Source organism: Balaenoptera acutorostrata, chromosome 1 (assembly GCF_949987535.1).
Source record: "Balaenoptera acutorostrata chromosome 1, mBalAcu1.1, whole genome shotgun sequence".
In the NCBI taxonomy this organism is placed as follows: domain Eukaryota; kingdom Metazoa; phylum Chordata; class Mammalia; order Artiodactyla; family Balaenopteridae; genus Balaenoptera; species Balaenoptera acutorostrata.
Window position 1 is genome coordinate 178,774,839 of NC_080064.1, and position 19,647 is coordinate 178,794,485.

Genomic DNA, 19,647 nt, shown 5'->3' on the forward strand with positions numbered 1-19,647 from the left:
TGTCACTGCCATCCTGGATCCTGCTAATGAATGACAGCCTTCACGAATCCAAGTAGCACTGTGGTCTCTCGAATCCTCCGTTCATCAAAGCCAGTGTGGGGCATGTCTCCTTCTTTACACTGTGTCCACTGGGTACCAAAAGCCACATTGCTTTGGATCCCATGTCTCACAGATATGAGTGAAAACAATTCACTTTCACGTTGCTACTTACAGAGCCTGTACCTACCCCATAATTCCCCACTCAGCCTGGGGTCTGTGAGGTTGAGTTAAAGGATGAAGAGCCATGAAACACCTTGCAGCCTCAGGATCCAACCCTCGCCCCACTTCGTACCCTGCTGGCATCTCTCTGCTTCAATGAATGAAGCAGCGTTATGGGACAAGTTTGTGGACCTTATTCTCTACTCCTTTAGGATGAGTTTTTCCCAAGGAGACCCCTTGGTTCCTCATGCAAATATTCCCTCCAGCCTTCCCAAGGAGGACTCGGACGTGTCTGATTACAGAGCGCACTGTAGCACTGGCTCAAGCCAAGAGACCTATGACACATGGATCATACGTGGCAGACCCCCAGAGGTAGAGAGTGAAGAGGGCATGGACAAAGAAGGAAAGGGAGAGAAGGGACTCAGAAGCCCTACCTAGAAGGAAAGGAACACTGTAAACATTGAGTAGTAGAAGGATAATTGTATAACGAATGAGGATATGGAATCTGTATGGCTGAACTTCACTTGGAAGTTTTCAGTCTTGTTAAATGCCATCACATTTACACAGTCAAACTCAGTTATGGATGCAAATAAACAGGGGCATTTAAATTCAAATCATTTTTGTTTTAGTCATTGTATTTAAAGGAAGTATAATATAAAAGTTGAAAGTATGGACTTTTAAATCAATTAAATGTGGGATTGAGCCCTTCCTCAACCACTTCCCAACCTTATCTAAGTTCACGAACTTCTTTAGCACTCATCTCTGTATAGGGAATGTGAATGTTTATATGTGGCAGGGCAATTATGAGTATTAGATAAAATATTGTATGTAAAACTCTTAATATAATTCATGACGAAAAATAAGCATTTGGAATAACAGTTTAGATTTTCCATTTCCCATTGTATGTATAAAAATGGAGTTATATCGGGGAGGGCAGTCAGATACACACCACTGTTATAGGAAGCTCAGTAAGGAAAGTTAGTGGTGCAGGGTCTTTTCCCAGCAGAGGTTTTACTTATTTAAACTCTGTGCTACTAGAGAAACTCCATAAAAATGTATGCAGTATTCCCAGTGGCTTTGGAGAAGAACAAACTCCAACCCTCACTTCAGAATAGAAAATGAGAGAAAAGAGTCCACTTCGAGGAGGACAGCAAGCTGCATAGAGAATAACTATGGTCCATTGTGGGAACTCACCAGATTTCTAAAGATTTTACATTTCCTAAAACATACAGCAGTAGTCGCAGGGCTGCAGTAAGTATAGATAATAAAGCAAAATTAGGACTGAGAAGAGTACAAAGATGTGACCTAAATCATGTCATACTTGCTTACACCTTTCATAAGCTCTAAGGTGCTGAGAAAGCAATTGTCTCCATCAGAAACACAACATCCAGCTTCCCTCAAAGAGTCTATAGGATTGTGGAGAGAAGCAGGTGAGGTTTCAGATGGGAAAGTGCTCACAGAACTAAATGGAAAAACTTTGGGGAAGGGGGAATGTTTAGGAGGAAAGCACAATTGCCTCTGTTAATTTTAAAACCGTGACTAATGAGAGTGTCTCTATGTAGGAAGGAGGAGAAGTAGGTCATGGCCTTGACCTTGTCCCACAAGCTTTGCCTTCCCCTTCTTTCATTATTAACTCTGCTCCCACCTACCTGCCTTGAAGAGGTGGTTTATGGAAGACTGTTTCTCCTTTAATGCCCTGGCTTTTCCTTTTCTTCCCTAGAGCACAGCAGAGCCAAGTCTGGAGCATGAGTCTTTACCAGAGGCTCAGGGAGAGCATAAAGGTAACAAATGCAGGTAGTGCAACCACATGATGGTGGCACAGGCTGTGGGCTGTCCAACTCCAGGGGATGCCATGCACATGGGCTGGGATGACAACGATGTCCCCTGGAGCTGTGCCGTGAGGCAGCCGTGCCTGAGGATATCTCAGAATTAGATCATCTGACTTAAGTGGCGTGACTGTGTCTAAGCACATCTCAGGTACCTGACCTCTCTCCTGGGGCAACATATTAACCACTAGCCTGAAGCCCACACTTAGAAATTTGTCCTCTAGAAGGTCCAAATCCTGGAAAATGAGGACCAGAAAGAAATGAGAATTTCTACACTCACTTGTAGAAAACCTGTCATCCAAGTTCTGGTTTCCTCTCTGAGGAACTAATTTGTCCCAAATTGATGGACACAAGAAGCGCTCCATTCAGAAGAAACTTTAGCCCATGATCCCAGTGAGACAAGATGAGCATAGCAATCACATACTCAAGTAAACAAGGAGGACGTGGTCATGTTATAGAAGGTACCTGCCCTGACGAGCACCCAATACACACCAGACACATCACACGCATCGTCTTCACAACAACCTATCTTGCCTTTTTATACTTCCATTCTACAAAGAAGAAATCATCCGAGAGGCTAAATAATTTGCCTGATGTTACAGTTAGTACATGGCAAATTTATGATTAACCCAGATTCAAAGACCCAAAGTAGCACCAGATGTTATTATTGCTACTTAATTCAAAAAGTGGCAGAGTAGGGCTTCCCTGGTGGCGCAGTAGTTAAGAATCCGCCTCCCAATACAGGGGACACGGGTTCAAGCCCTGGTCCGGGAAGACCCCACATGCCACGGAAGAACTAAGCCCACGCACGACCACTACAGAGACTGAGCTCTAGAGCCCGCGAGCCACAACTACTGAGCAAACATGCCACAACTACTGAAGCCCACACACCTAGAGCCCATGCTCCACAACAAGAGAAGCCATTGCAATGAGAAGCCCGCACACCACAATGAAGAGTAGCTCCCGCTTGCGGCAACTAGAGAAAACCCTCGTGCAGCAACGAAGACCCAGCGCAGCCAAAAATAAAATATAAATAAATAAATAAATTTATACCAAAAAAAAAAGAGTAAGTAGGCTTTAAAATTTTTTTTAAAATAAGGACATTGAGATGACAAGACTATCTCAGAGTCTGGTTGTCAAGCTGACAAACAGTTAGGAAACTGTGTTTCCAGGTGGCCAGAGAGGCAGGAAAGAGACCTTGCAATGCAATGTTGAGCCTGAGAGAAAGTTTATAGTCAGGAGGCTATGCTTCAAGCTCATAGCAATGCTGACCTGCTATTGGGAGGCCCCTTGTTTGCAACCCAGAGAAGGGCAGTTACCAAGATCCATTTCTGAAGTGATGCAAATTTGCTGGCTCAGAGGGAGGTGACTCAGGAATAAGACCTAGCACTTCTTATGCTGCATTTCACCAGCTTGGTGGTTGCCCCCTCCCTGCTTCAAGCTTGCCATCCTCTCCTTCACCACATCACTTGGAAGTTTCACGGGCACACCGTGCCCTTGCTTTCCACCTTGCCTTACACATCACATGCCTCAGTACAGCACACTGCTTCTGCAGGAACATCTTTCCCCATCTGATTAAAACCTCTTTCCTCCGCCTGACCAACTCCTACTTAGCTTTTGGGATCTGAGAAGGCTTTTATCCACACCCAAGATTGCAATAGCTCCCCCTACCTGCCGCAACACACATACAGACCCATACGACCCCAAAGCAACTTGTCCTCCTTTGCATTCTTTGCACTACCTTGTGGTGAGCTGTACAGATCCCAAACCACTTCTCCATAAGAGTAAAATAAAAAAACTCTGAAAACTAAAATTTTTAACGTTAAGTCTAGTGCGGATTTATCCCATTTGGTGAGAATCGTCAGACATCTTCCTGTAGAAAAATTGACTTGTGTGGCTTTGGAGTACTGCCTTAAACCCCACTAGGAGTGTTAAAAAATATACCATATAGGCACCAGATTATCTTTCTAAGTCTGAAAATAATACTTTATTCTGAAATCTATCTGGCCCCAGGAGTGTTAAATAAGGAATTATGGGTCTGTCCTGTCCTGCACTGTGTTTCATTGTGTGCTATTATATTGTTCGTATTAGAGTGCCTTAGACTCTGAAGTCCCCGAGGACCAGAAACTGCACCTCATTCATCATTTTATCTCCTTTACCTACTAAAGTGTCTGTACATTATCAGTGTTTTAAAGAATGAATGAGCAAGTAAATAGAAGAACGAATGAATGAAGATACGGCAGTCTTGTAACTATGAATGAATGAAGATGTGGCAGTCTTCTAATTAAAGATGGGAAGTTACCCTCAATCCCCAGGTTGGTTAGGTGTTCCTAGATTCTCCAAGACAGAGAATTTCCAGTGAACCAAGACTGGAAAAACAAGAAGAAACATTAAAATATTTTTGGTTCTTGAAACATATCAGCTTTCATTCATTCACTCATTCATTTATCTTAAAAAAATTGTTATACAACTATTCTGTGCCTTATTTGAACAATAACAACAAACACTAACAACAGAAAGCAGAGAAAATGAGAAAGAGATGAAAGACTTTGACACAGAGCAAGGGTTCAATCCAAATGAAGTCATTTATTCTCCCCATGTATGAAACACAATGTCTGTTTTAAAATCTTAGTCAAAAAAAACAAAATTTGTGCTTGCGATTTACTATTGGTTTTTATATCATTTTACTCATGTGTAACACAATCTCTTGGTACCCTTTTTTATAAGTACTGAATAATTCTTTTTTTTTCTAAAGTATTATCTCACCATGAGTTTTGCTGCAGATACTAAGAAATCAGGGGAAGTGTTATCACCTAGGTTTTGGTCAGAAAACCAGAAATGAGGTATTTAGAGGTGGAAGAAGTTTAATACAGCATGTTAGAGGCTTACACACCTCTCTGAAGCTCTCATGCCACCAGTGTCACTGATTCTTAGAGGGCACCCAGAGACACTGAAGGCCCGTGATTGCAGCTCCCTGTCTCACCGCAGTGGGTGAGTCTCAGCAGGCCTGAGAAATCATCTGCAAACCTCTTTCGCGTCTGCCTATAGGAGTCATAGTAGATTGTTACCTTCTTCTCTTCCACTTCCTGTATCTCATGCAAACACCTCTCATTGGTGGAATTTATGCAAAAGGAATCTGAGAAATATAGTCTCTAGACTTTAAGCCCCTATAGCGCATGGGACAACTGACAAGGAAGGAGTTAGCCCTAAGTATAAACAAAGATATCCACCAAGGCAAATCTTCCTCGTAATTGTTGCATTTTTGCCCAAGCATTTCATTTCAATTCCTCTATAGGTCTTCAGGAATTAAAACAAACAAACAGGAGGAAGAGAAGAACAAATAATCTTCTTCACTGAGGGTGGTTTATTTTGTTTTCTGAGATTTTTTTTAAATATGACTTTAAAAAGTCAAATGACAACATGAAAACAGTTATAACTGAATGATCTCAAACAGTGTTTGGTAAATGGCTTTGTGAAGCTCTAGTGGATTAGGTCTCAAATAAAGACTAACATATGGGGGAAATTTGAGGTTTAAGTACAGAACTCCAAGGGGACTGAATTTATGTGGTCATTTCTTATATTTGGTGCTTTTTTTTTTTTTTTTTAAGTGACTCCTTGCTCTCTGAGGTCTTCTTGGACTTCTAATGCAGTTTTAGAAAAATGTGGGAAAATATAGTCCTGGAGCAGTGAGAGATTATAATATATGTATACATATAGCTGATTCACTTTGTTATAAAGCAGAAACTAACACACCATTGTAAAGCAATTATACTCTAATAAAGATGTTAAAAAAAAAAAAAGAACTATTCCTCAGTTGCTTTAGAAACATTCTTCTCTTAAGGAGCTACAAAAATTTATAAAAATAGCTATTAAAATGATAATGAAAGGCTGCTGTTTTCCAGGCTTCAGATGAGCTGAACACAGAAGTCAGGGTTTAATGACATGACTAAAGGTGTATTAGATCCTGAGTAATGACTTTAACATCAAAGTTGGACAGAAATGGGTAAACTTTCCTTTTAGACTTTGCACAGTTTGCCTAATCTCTGTTGATACAAATCGTCACAAATTACCACCTTAAACCAGAAGCAACCCCTGGTCAAGATATGAGTATTCAGATCTTTGAAGTCATGTGGAATGAGCAATTTCATGCCAGCATATTTATCATAAATGTGCATTTTAATCAGCTCTGTTTTTACACTTTTCAACCTTTGAAAAGGAAAGGCACCCGGTATACCAAGTCCCATAGATTTTCCAAATTATCCATGGTATACTCAGCAAATTAGAATTAATATTAAGCATGAGCACATTGAAAGATGACATTACTCAGCAAGCCTCCAAAGGGTTCCAGATTCTTTGAAGTGATCCATTTCTCTCCAAGATTTATGTGCTGCCTGTCAATGAATTTAACTGGATATTTATTGAAATTAATGGCAGCTGCAGCTGACTGAACAGGCTTTACTTAAATTTTGTTTTTATCGTTTATAGCTGTTTTCCCTTGTCTTACCTTTCCATGTTGCATGCTGATGAAGCCACGAGCAAAATGGATGGGGAAATCTCTTCCACGGAATCAAGAAATGACTCTCCTCACCAACCTTCACAAAATGGGAAAATACTGACAATGATAGATCACCTCCTATCCCCAACTCATCACTCTTCAGGTTTTTTAAAAGCTCATTTTCATGCACAGCCTTGGGGATTAAGGGCAGAGTCTCCATAGACATACAGCCTGTGTTCAGATCTGTATTATCCATGTATTTGCTCTGTCATCCCAGGCAAGTTCCTCAATAATTCTCTGTGCCTCAGTTTCTCCACTTAGAGTAGAACTGATAATAATACCCATAGGCTTAGAACCTGCCTAGCACAGGGCCTGGAACTTGCTAATATCTCAGTAAAAATTAGTGCTCATTAATTTTTTTCTCTACAGGGAAATTCAAATTATATGGCTATATTTTATTCCTCTTGCAATTAACAAACAACTATTCTTAAAAATGTACCAGACTCTGCTTTAATGTGACAAATAAAAACCTGGAGAAGTAGAAGTTCCTGCTATGAGAAAAGGGGAGATGCTTTTTTTCCTGTTTCTTCTTCCTTCCACTCTTTGCCCCCAACTGCCGTTTTGACATATTTTATAGACGTCTTTCTGGGGTTCTGAAGATCCTGCAAATATTTGAGTAGAAGGGGAAGTGTAGAGGAAGTGGGAGGAAGGAGAGGACAGCTTTCTGTAATGGATTTTCTTGGACTTGTGGTTAACTTCATAGTTACTTTTCCAAACTCTCCTACACACTCGCATTTTTTTTTTCCTTTCTTTATTCTGTGAACACTATTATGCACCAGACATGGAGCTGGGTTCTGGAATTTCAAAGCTTATTTTTAGAAAGCCAGTCCTCAAGAATCTTACTCACTAGTGAAAAAAATAATATTTAAAAACCTAGTGCTTCTAGAAGCACATAGCATAGTAGTTATGTGTCCAGACTCTGGGACCAAACTTGGTTTGAATCCTGCCTTTGGCATCTTAAATGTAGATCGAGTTACTTTACCTATTTCTGCTTTAGTTGTCCAACTGTAAAGCGGGGTGGTAATAGCACTTAAGATTTTAAGGATTAAATGGATATATATATATATATATATATATATATATATATATGGATTAAATGGATATATGTATATATATAGGCAAACAATTTCCTTTTATATATATGTGTGTGTATATATATATATATATATATATATATATATATAGAAGGCTTCTATATAGAGAGAGATCAGCCTATATATATAGGCTCTTCTTGTCTGGCTTATGGGTTAACATTGAATAGATGTGTGCCTTTATTACTATATCATGACTCTAAAGTTTATTTTGGGAAATTGTGGAACAAAGACAAGAGGAAGCAGACTTGCAGGGCAAATGACACATTTATCTTTGGACGTGTCAAGGTACTTTGAGGATGCCCAACTGGACATTCCTATTACGCAGTTAGTTGGTCACACAGATCTAGCCCTCCAGCAAGTATTGCTGGCTAGAGGTAATGATTTAAACATCAGCAACATGTGAGTGAAGGTTGAAGTCATGGGTATGAATGGGGCCACTCAGGGAAAGTGTAGGGTGTGAAAAGAGATATGGTTTAGGACCACATCTCTGGAACGACATATATTTAAGAGCTGGGCAGAGTTAGAGAGCTTGTGAAGGCAGAGGCCTGGCTAAAGAGGCAAAGAGTAGGCGGGGAGCATGTAGGATAGTTGTGTTGGTGTGACAGGGGACCCAGATCACGAGCTGCCTTGGCTGTTTTTCATTTGCTTTTCTCTTAATCATCTCTGGCCCTGAGATTTGATTAACTGGATAGAAAACAACTAAGGATCAGCTAAACTTGCCCAGGGAGGAGTGGAAGAAAATGGGAGAGAGTAGAGATGACTTAGGCACTGCTTCTGTGACCCCTTCCGTCCTCAAACACCATACCCTTAATAACACCTTCTGGATTCTTTTTTTTTTTTTTTTTCTTTAACAGTTTGGACAGTTTGACTTCAAATATTGGGTCTCTCAGACCATATGTCAAAGACTGTACGTATGCCCCAAACCTTTTTTGTGTGTGTGGTTAGTTTCACACAGTTACCTGTCCCAGATTTGTTACATTTTATTGCTTTGTAGTCTAGGAGGAAATTGTCCTTGTCTGCAAGGTTAGATCTGGGTCACTGCCATATCTGCATTCTAGTTTGAGAAATAGGAGAGAAGAAGTAGAAGGCAAACAATTTCCTTTTAAGAAAGTGACTGAAAATTTTCACATTCCATTGGTTGGAACTTTGTCACATGGCTACACATGGCTGGAAGGAAGGCTGGGAAGTGACTTAGAGGTAGAGCCATTGTACATGGAAAGCACTAGTCCTCTTAAATATCATCACTATTCAACATGAGTAACTTCCATTGGCCAGGACTTGGGGAATCAGTGGCAAATAAAGGTCTAGAGGAGGAGACAGATTAAGTAATTGTAACTATTAAATTATAGTAGAGGAAGGACAAGATTCCTGGAGTAGACAGGGAAGGGGGGCTCCTGAGGGAATCTAAACTACCCAACTATCCAGAAGAAAGTCCTGGATGAAGTGATTTTTTACATTAAGAGCTTAAAAAATGACTAAATTTTATACAGGAAGAGAGGATAGCAAAGCAAGTGTGTTCCTGGCTGAAGAAATAGTGTATGTAAAGACCTGGAGGCAAGGGAGAGTGAGGTAAAGCCTGGAGGAACCAGAATTAGTCCAGTCGAGCCGGAACATCTTACAACATAAAGGAAAATTCTACAAAGAAGGCTGAAGAGTTTAGCACGGGCTGGATCGTCCAAGCCTAGGGGCTTGAGTTTATGGGTGATTAATTGGAAGGAGGAGGTCAAAAATGACTCCAAGGACTTTGCTTCAAACAGCATAATGGTGAATGAGGTTATTAACTGAGACAGAGGACAGCAAAGGTGAGATTCCAGGGGAGTTGGGGAGGGAGAGATGGTCCTTTCAGCTCTGGCCACACTGATTTGGGAGTCTTGACTGGACCTATAGACTTGAGAGTCATCTGCCTTTAGATGAATTGAAGCCACAGGAGTGGATGACTCTCATAAGAGTGTGTACAGAATGAGAAGCAAAAAAAGCCCTGGATAAACCCCAAAGAGATATAGACATTTTAGGGATGAGTCAGGAGGAAAGACAGAGAAGGGCAAAGCAGAGAGGGCCAGGTGGAGAATAGCCATCATGGTGAAGTAAGAGATAAAGTCATCTTCTGAGAATGTGGGTGAAGGGTCATCACCACCACCCCAGGGCTCTAGCATCACGTGGGTTTGCCCAGCCTGCTCAGAAGAGCGAGTGGGACATAAATTATAATCTGTATTGGAAGACTTCAGTCTTCCCATTCCAACCAAAATAGGACAGCCTCCATCTTACAGATATATACTCTGGTCCTGACTGTTCTGTTCCTGAGGAAGTCAAGGGGTTCATATGAACCCCTTCAGGGGAAAGAATATGTACTTTCTAGTTTTAGCATTATGGCAGTAACAGCCTGCAAGATGTTTTTAAGATCATCAAATCTCTAACATTCTTCAAAGGCCAGTATTACTGAATGAAGTGAGACTCTCAAGTTATGCTAATAAGATACAATTCACTATACAGTGTGTTTCTTGCTCTTTAACTAACGAAGATGTTTCCATCTGTGACTCACTGAGAGAAGTCTGTAATACTTTTGCAAAATGTGCAATTGACACAAACTACTATGAAAATAGACATATGAAATTTGGCATGTGACAATACAATATTAAAATGAGGACAGGCTAAAACAAACCTGAGCTGTCTTTGGTCTCATATCAAAAGCCCAGGAAGGTCCTGCATTTTCTTTTTTCTGATCAATGCAGAATGTATTCTGGCATTTCTGGACTAAGATGTTTTTTATTAATTTTCTATTGGCCCAAGAAACTTTAGGGCCACAACCTCAAACATTAATAAAACAATATGGAGAAGAGCTAAAGGTACTAAATTTATGATCTATAATAGAAAATGGCTATTTTTATTCTGTAAATGGTTAAGTAATACATATTCTATAAAGTGGTTAAGTAATGCATAGTTTGTTGATGTATTCACATATATTTACTGAGTGTAAACTATGTTCCTGCTTGGACTAGATGTTAGCTAAAACCCTCTAAAGGATTTCATTGCACTTGGGATATCAAAATTCCTTACCCTGACCTGTAAACCCTCACATCATCTGTCCCTATCTTACTTTAGGGATCTTTTCCTCTCTCTCCCTCCCCAGCACTCACAATGTTCTAAACACGCTGGCTTTCTATTTTGTTCTCAGCCACACCAAACTTACTCTGGCTTCAAATTACTGTTACTTTCTATTCTGTCAGTCTGTAAATTTCGTCCCCTATCTCTTCTCATGGCTGCCTCCATCATTCAAGTCTCAGCTCCACTTTCTTCATCATTCTAAAAAACCCAATCTAAATAAACGCCCCTTGCCCAGGCACTCCATCATAGTAACCTGCTTTATTTGGATGAAGACACTCATCACCATCTGAAACCATCTTGTTTTCTTGATTATCTATTCTTCTCTCTCTTCTCAGCAACCTGAGAGCAGGAAGTGGCCTCTCTTGTTCAAGGCTGTATCCTCAGTGCCTGGAATGGTCCTAGATTAGGGTAAGCATTCAATGAAAGTTTGTTGAATGAATGCATTAATAGTGGTTATGAAGAGAACATAAAACCCTGGGAAATGGTAAAACCTAGGTAAAAATGGTAAAAGAAAATGTAAAACCTAGGTAAAAAATAATAATAAATAAACAAGATTCAACATTATATGTACACAGTGAATACAAATATGTATCAGTAGTTTATGCTTTAAAAATCTGAATAAATATATACAAACACACATACATGCACACACACAAATGTGAAAGATGCCAAATTTTTAATAAAAGTTAAAATTGTATTTAAAAACTGTTTTTGAAGAAGTCGTATGAAGGCTCATACTCCAGTAGGCAAAAAACAACAGCATTTTTTTTTTTTTTAACAAATAAGGAACTCAGACTTATTACAGCTACATGGGCAGCTCTGAGGCAGCTTTCCTGGAAACAATTTTCAGATTCAAACAACCCAAGAAACACATGCATGTGTGTTACTCACAAGTCTTTGTTATGCACTAGAAGGTAATTCTCATTGTTTGCCACCTAAAGAGGGTAGGGAATAACTGTAATAGGAAAGCTGCCTCCCTGAGAATAACTTCCCATTGGTGGGATAGGGAGGTAGTGGATATGGGCCATGTTTATAGAAGAAAGCTTGGGAAAACACAGACAGCAAGCAAGGGTGGCTTGTGTAAGAATAGATGTCGAGAGTTTCTACATGCGAGTGTGTGAGAAAGCATCATTTGTTGGAGATTTAAAAATTAAGACATACTTGGTCTAAATTGAGGACATAGGTTGTACATCTACAGCTATGTTAGTAGTCATCCTTCCCCAGAAGACTCCTAGAGCAGCCCCTCCAAGATGGTTCCCAATGATCCCCACCTCCTGGTATCCACTGGTTTGCATAATCTCATCCCACCAGGGTTGGTCACTGTGACTAATAGAATATGGCAGAAGTGATAGTATATGTCATTTCTGAGGTTAAATTATAAAAGACGTGTTTTCTAATTAGTGTCTCTCTCCCTCTCCCTCATCACTTGCTCTGGAGAAGAGAGATGCCATGTCATGAGCAGTCCTGTGGAATAGCCCACATTGTAAAGAGCTGAGGTCTCCAGACAATAGTCCACAAAAAACTAAGGCTTTCTGCCAACAGCCGCATGCGTGAGCATGGAAGCAGATCCTTTAACCCTAGTCAAGCCTTCCAATGCCTGTATCCAAGGCCAGCATCTTGACTGCAAACTCATAAGAGGCCCTCAGCCAGAAATACCTAATTATGCTGTTCCCAGATTCTGGTCCTTCAGAAACCTTGTGACATTTTAAATGCTTGTTTTTTAAGCCACTAAGTTTTGGGGTACTTCGTTATGAAGCAATAAATACCGAATACAGCCACTGACAAATCCTCCTCCACACCGATAACATCTTCTTCTGTCCTCCACGTGGCTTGTCCAAAAGTGCAGCCTCACCCTGCAACTCCATCTCCCTGAGCTGGTGACCAGTTTATCTGGAGTGCCAGCTGATCAGGGGTAGGAAAGCACGTCTCCAATCATCCACCAGGGAAGAAGGCACTACATCTTGGGGGTTGATGGTACCAGTGTTCTGTGGTTAGAGAGGCAGCTTCAACAGGGTTGGGTCCCTTGCTCTACTCCATCCCTCAATCCCTCTACTTAACACCAAGCAGCCAGAGTCCTCTTCTTAGATCACCAAAGTTTTCTAATATTGCCATCAACCTAGATATTTGAGACTATTATAAATGATTGCTAACGTATATTCTCCAGGTTTCAAAATTACAAGTGCACAAAGTCAACTGAAGAAATAATAGTAAAGGATGACTCCTGGGCCCTCCCCAATCTGAATCACAGAGTACGAGATCTAAGAATCTGAATTCTCAGTGAGTTCTTCAACAGGTCTGATGCAGGTGATCTCTGGAGCTCACTTAGAGAGGCACGCTTGTTGTTATTCCTCTGTGCTGTCTTGTTTCTCCAACTAAACCCTAAGCTTCTTAAAGGGAAAGACTATTTTCTGTCTTTTGTATTTGCCCAGGACACTGCTGGGCATTCAGTGAACTTTCAATAAAGCGACTAACAACAAGAATCATCATTCAAATGGATATTGACTGCAGGGTTATTCACATTCTGCCAAATGCACCATGGCTATAACAGGAGTGGATGGCGCCGTTCCTGCTCTTAAGGAGCTGACAGCATCAGTCAGGAAACAAGAGAAAGGCACAGCAGACAATAGTGAACAACTTCAGACAGAATGCAAAAGACCTGCTATGTGATAGCGTACAGGCTCCAACCTATTTTTTAGAGGCATTAAAAAGACTAATGAACTCAGAAACGCTTCAAGCAGAAGCCACATCTGGAGAACCCTGGGAGACAGTGGCCTGAATGCTAGTCCCATTTGTTTCAGCAGCCAAGTGCCTTAGAGCCAGCACATCATGTCCCTGGATTTCAGTTTACTCTTGGATAAAGTCAGAGCAGTCTGTTAGAATCATGGTTTCCAAACTGCCCTGCAGAGTCCTGAAGGGGTAGCAGGGAAAGGGAGACATGAGATCAAGTGTGACTACAAGTCTGCATCCCAGGTTTTATCTGTCCAATAGATGGGCGTTTCATGAAAGTCTTAGTGTGACCAAAAGTTCTGCTGCTAAAACAGTAATAGCAATGAGGCTTAAAAACATTGGATGTTGATTTCTGAGGGCCCTTTATAAGATATTAACTGAGAGGTACTTAGGAGAAGGGAAGGCCCTGAAGATGGGAAAAAGGGATCTTCAACATTTCCGTCTCTAACTTCTTTTACTGTCACAGGCCATAGGGTCTCTTGATTTTGTTCAGGGTGCTGTTGCCTCGTTAAAGCCCCTCTTAAGGCAAGGAAGGTTGACACAAGGGTGACCTCAACAAGCTAGAATCAGCCTTTAGTTATCTAATCATTTTATATAACATTCTTTCCAAATGGATGAAAATCGTCAAACGTTATACCTAAAACTACAGTATAGACCTGTGGTGTCCATTTGGACAGGTATTTGCTACATGTAGCTATTTACATTTAAAATAATTAGAATTAAATAATTAGTTAATTATTAGTTAATCAGAACTTTACTTCCTCAGCTGCCCTAACCACATTTTAAGTTCTCGATAGCCACATGTGGCTGGTGGTTACCAGATGGAGCACCACGGATCTAGAATATTCTCATCTGGACCTCTGGACCAGAGATGTACTAACATAGGCATCCCTAGTGATGCTTTCTGGGCCACCCTTATTCACTAACTGTATTTGCTCTGCCTGTCACCGATACGTTGCATCTGTTGTTGACCCAGGCATGGTCTAGCTCTTAATGGCTCTCATTAAACCACCTGTATTCATGCCTGGCAGCCCCCTACGGCCTCTCCCTATGAATCATGGACCACATTCAAGAATTTCCTACTCATTTCCTGTTTGAATCCTTCCAAATATTATATCATTTGGGGCACAATGTTACAAAAAATGGGCTGCCTATTGAAGGAAGTGATAATTTCATTTCTCTTATTTAGTGGACTTCTGATTCCATTTCAAATTCCAGCTATCCTGGAAATCCCCCATATGAGTCATTCTTTTGTTTTTATCTCCTTCCTTTGCTCTTGGAACCAAAAATCTCTCTATCAAGGTTTTTAGTTATTATAGAACTAAATAACCTTAAGATTAGATCTTAGATCTGTCCTTAGACAGCAAATAACTAAATACAGGACATAGGCAAAGGTCACTTCCACACCAGAAATGGCTTATTTGGTGTTTAACTTCTCCAAAATTGATGGACTATCACATTAGTGTGAATAGATACTAGTTGTCTGCGGAAGGACAATTTTCCGTGGACCACTGTGTTTCCCCATGTCTTTCAAATAAGGCAATAACTGTCTTTTTCTTCTGGACTGTGTTTTCTAGGATGTTTATAAACTGCCTTGGAATATAAATATAGTATCTCTCTCTAGAACAAAGAGCAGATGTGCTCATAGCCTGGCACATAAGAGATAATGTCTCCCTCTGGAACAAGAGCAAGTATGTTTACTGTCTGTTATAAAATATTCAGTTCCATGAACTCAGGCTTCCTCTCCTGAAATGCAACCCACTATGCATGCAGACATCATCTGGTCCTTTTTTGTGTTGCCCTGTGAAAATTATACTTGAGGAACCAGCATAAGAATGCTCATACTCTGGCAACTGATGTTGCAGTGATCAATAAACTATCTTTTGTCTCTGACCCAGGAGTCTCGTGAATTCTAGCATCATTCATGAAACTGTGGAAGGCTAACTTGTTAGCTTGCAAGTAGTGTAAAAGGAAAAAACTCCAAAAAGACTCTATTGGACATACAGCATCTATTTGACAATTATTAATGCTAAGGAGATTAAAGAAAAAGATAGCTCCTCAGGTTGAGCTATGTGGCTCTGATCCATCTTTACTCTAGATTAAGGACTGACAAACTACAGTCCATGGGCCAAATCCAGACTGTGGCCAGTTTCTGTGCTGCTGGGCTAAGAGAGGTTTTTGTATTTTTACAAGATTGTAAAAGACAAACAAATAATATGCAATAATGACCACATATGGTTTGCAAAGCCTAAATTATTTACCATCTGGACCTTTACAAAAGAGAAAAACGTGTGTCAAGCCCACTCGAGATACCTACAGCCTTTCCTTGGAGATCACAGAATAAGAAAAAATATATACCTCTCCTGTAATTTCCAGGAAATGTGTGTTTTAATTCTAGCATGTCTCTGAGCAAAGGTGAGCTCACTTCCACCCCGTCAAGACCTATGCTCAGTAGTCGACGTATGATAATCCACAAGATCCAGAGAAGTACAGAGAAGGGGACTGTGAGATTAGGTTTAGGGTCTAATACTCGCAAAGATGGAAGACAAAGACCACCTCCAACTTCACAGGTGTGCCTGAGCAGAGGGGAGGCTCCCCTTGAGGGAGATGGGTTGGAACATGGTGTCTGGCTTAGAACGCTGGCCAGTGGATGGCAGAAGAGAAAAGTATCATTAACTATTAAGGCAGCTGAGGTCTTGACCGATGCCCTCAGTGGTGCCTCCTGCAGGCCAGAAAATATCTGAGACAGGCAAGAACCAGACTTTCATTCCCACTGTGATTATGATCTAGGCTTCGATTGCCTTTCCACCTCAGAAATGACCCTCAAGAGCATTTGGCAGTAATAGTTGAACGGAAGCATGCATGTTTAAGTGACTGGGGTTTCTTATGGATTTTCTTTTATGGCTTTGTAGAGGTGCTGATGGTCCTTGGCAAATCTCCAGAGACAGTTTATAAAGCTCTGTCAAAGGCAATTCTTCTTTTAATTTCCCCCCAGCTCCACGTTGTAAATTGCATGCGCTGTTCTCTTCCCCTCCCTGAGTTTTCACACACGCTCTTCCCTAGGTATGGAATCTCACGGACCTCTCAATATCTAATAATCACCCACTTGTCCTTCATGTCTCAGTTCATACAGCACTTCCTCAGGGAGACTCTTCTGACTCTCAGAATAAGTTAGGACTTCCTGTTTCCTGTTTCTGCCAAGTGCTATATTTTCCCTTTATGACCCTCACCACATTTAAAATACACGTGTAGTATTTCTCTTCGCCAGTAAACCACTAAACTCCATGGCAGCAGGAACAAAGGGTGCTTGTCTACGATTGTACCCCAGGGTGTAGCACTGTGCTTGGCACAGAGGGAGAACCCAGACCATGTGGAATGAATAAGAGGAACAGGGATTCATGTTCCCACTTTACACATGGGGAGAATGAGGAGAGCATGACTCAGAAAAATTAAAACCAAGCCCAACACCAAAAAGATGTGACAAACGTGGGTTCAGACTCTGGCTTTTGAAAAGAATTTCCTGTTGAATTTAGCAGTAGTCTGATCAGGTCAAATTTACTTCTCTAAGTCCACATTGGGATCCTCCAGCCTGTGAGATCTTAAGACTTGTAAGAGTTGCTTAAGCAATGAGTCAAAGCAAGTTTTATTTTTTAAAAATTGTCCATTCACACAGAAGAAATACATCCTTTCACTTAGGAAGCAAGGAGAGTTATGTTGGTGTAGTTCAGAATGGACTCTGGCTCTGTCCCATCATCTGTGTTTGAGAGGGACCATGACTTTGATAAATGCTAGTGAAGAGTCTGAGGTTGATGCCTGATGACACCTCTCCAGATTCATTGGTCCAGAGCACATGGGAGTTTAATGGTCCCATAAATATTAAGTGCTGTCTCTCCTCTGCTCAGAAAGCTCCCAGATGCATTCATCTCAGTGCTTTGCTGCCTCCTTCCGCACGTTGCAGATTTTTCCAGGGATGTTTTGTGGTTCATTTAAGTTGCCACTCATGTCCACAGGCCAAGGTTGGGGGAAGGGAAGAGACCATAAAAGAGAAACCTATGAAGAGTGTTCCAAATGCCCATGCACTTCTGTCCACAATAATTGAGCCCTACTCTTTTCACTGCCTGATTTGCTCCCAAATTGTGACAGGTGCTGAAAAAGATGCATTAACTCTTTCATGTCATGAAGACTGAAAGTGCTAGGATAAGGTGCTCAAAGAGGAAAATGCAAATCAACATCTTTTTGACTGGAGTACACCACTTTGGAGAGGGCAATGACTTCAAATATCCTGCTGACGAGACATACAGAACTAAAACAAGTGATTCAGATGAAGTGTTATCTCAGAGACTAGCCCTTCTAAAAATTAGGGCTTGACAAGATTTTGTTGGACAAGTAGACGAATAAAACACATCCATGACACCCTAGGAAAAGGTAGCAAATTCTTCCTCAGCACCAGGCCCTAAAATCCCTCAGCTCCAGCCAGCTGCCTCAACAGTAAGTAGCCCTACCTTGCAGCCAGACTCCAAGAGCCTTCTGGAAGATCACATATAAAAATTATGGATTTCAGAGCCATGAGGGCAACTGAGAGATTCTCATTCCAAACCTAATAAGGATTTCAAGCAGACTGCCTGAAATATAGACATTTGCTTCAGAAAAAAAAAAAAAAAAAAAAAGTTGGTCCTTGAAATATAATCATGTTGTTGTGTATAGAAATGGTGACAGTGCTTTGCAGATAAGGACTGAATTATACTTATCTCTTTTTAGTGAACTCATCCTTTTACCAATTTGTCTACATCTTCCCATTTGTAGCATAAGGTGAAATTGAAAGGAAAATATTAAGATGTAAGGACAACAAATAAGAAACTTAGGGGGAGAATATAAATCCAAATATCACAATTAATTTATCATGCTGCTACAAGTGTTACCTGAACTGATGTCCTTAAAGTTAATTATTACAACCTTGGTCTTCTTCTTCACAGTATCAAAGTAATAGATTTTAAATATATATATATAAAATAAAATGATGATCAAATAATTTATGATGGCTAATAATAATAACTCATAGGTATATATATAGCATTAAGTAACATAAGTCTTTTTTTTAACATCTTTATTGGAGTATAATTGCTTTACAAATGTGTGTTAGTTTCTGCTTTATAACAAAGTGAATCAGCTATACATATACATATATCCACATATCTCTTGCCTCTTGCATCTCCCTCCCTCCCACCCTCCCTATCCCACCCCTCTAGGTGGTCACAAAGCACCGAGCTGATCTCCCTGTGCTATGTGGCTGCTTCCCACTAGCTATCTATTTTACATTTGGTAGTGTATATATGTCCATGCCACTCTCTCACTTCGTCCCAGCTTACCCTTCCCCCTCCCCGTGTCCTAGAATCCATTCTCTAGTAGGTCTGCGTCTTTACTCCTGTCCTGCCCCTAGGTTCTTCATTACCATTTTTTTTTTTTTTTTTTAGATTCCTTATATATGTGTTAGCATACGGTATTTGTTTTTCTCTTTCTGACGGACTTCACTCTGAGTGACAGACTCTAGGTCTCTCCACCTCACTACAAATAACTCAATTTCGTTTCTTTTTATGGCTGAGTAATATTCCACTGTATATATGTGCCACATCTTCTTTATCCATTCATCTGTTGATGGACACTTAGGTTGCTTCCATGTCCTGGCTATTGTAAATAGAGCTGCAATGAACATTGTGGTACATGACTCTCTTTGAATTATGGTTTTCTCAGGGTATATGCCCAGTAGTGGGATTGCTGGGTCATATGGTAGTTCTATTTTTTCTTTGTGTTTAATTTTTGATAATTTGATTAATATATGTCTTGGCGTGTTTCTCCTTGGATTTATCCTGTATGGAACTCTCTGTGTTTCCTGGACTTGATTAACTATTTCCTTTCCCATATTAGGGAAGTTTTCAACTATAATCTCTTCAAATATTTTATCAGTCCCTTTCTTTTTCTCTTCTTCTTCTAGGACACCTATAATTCGAATGTTGGTGCATTTAATGTTTTCCCAGAGGTCTCTGAGACTGTCCTCAATTCTTTTCACTCTTTTTTTCTTTATTCTGCTCTGCAGTAGTTATTTCCACTATTTTATCTTCCAGGTCAGTTAACCATTCTTCTGCCTCAG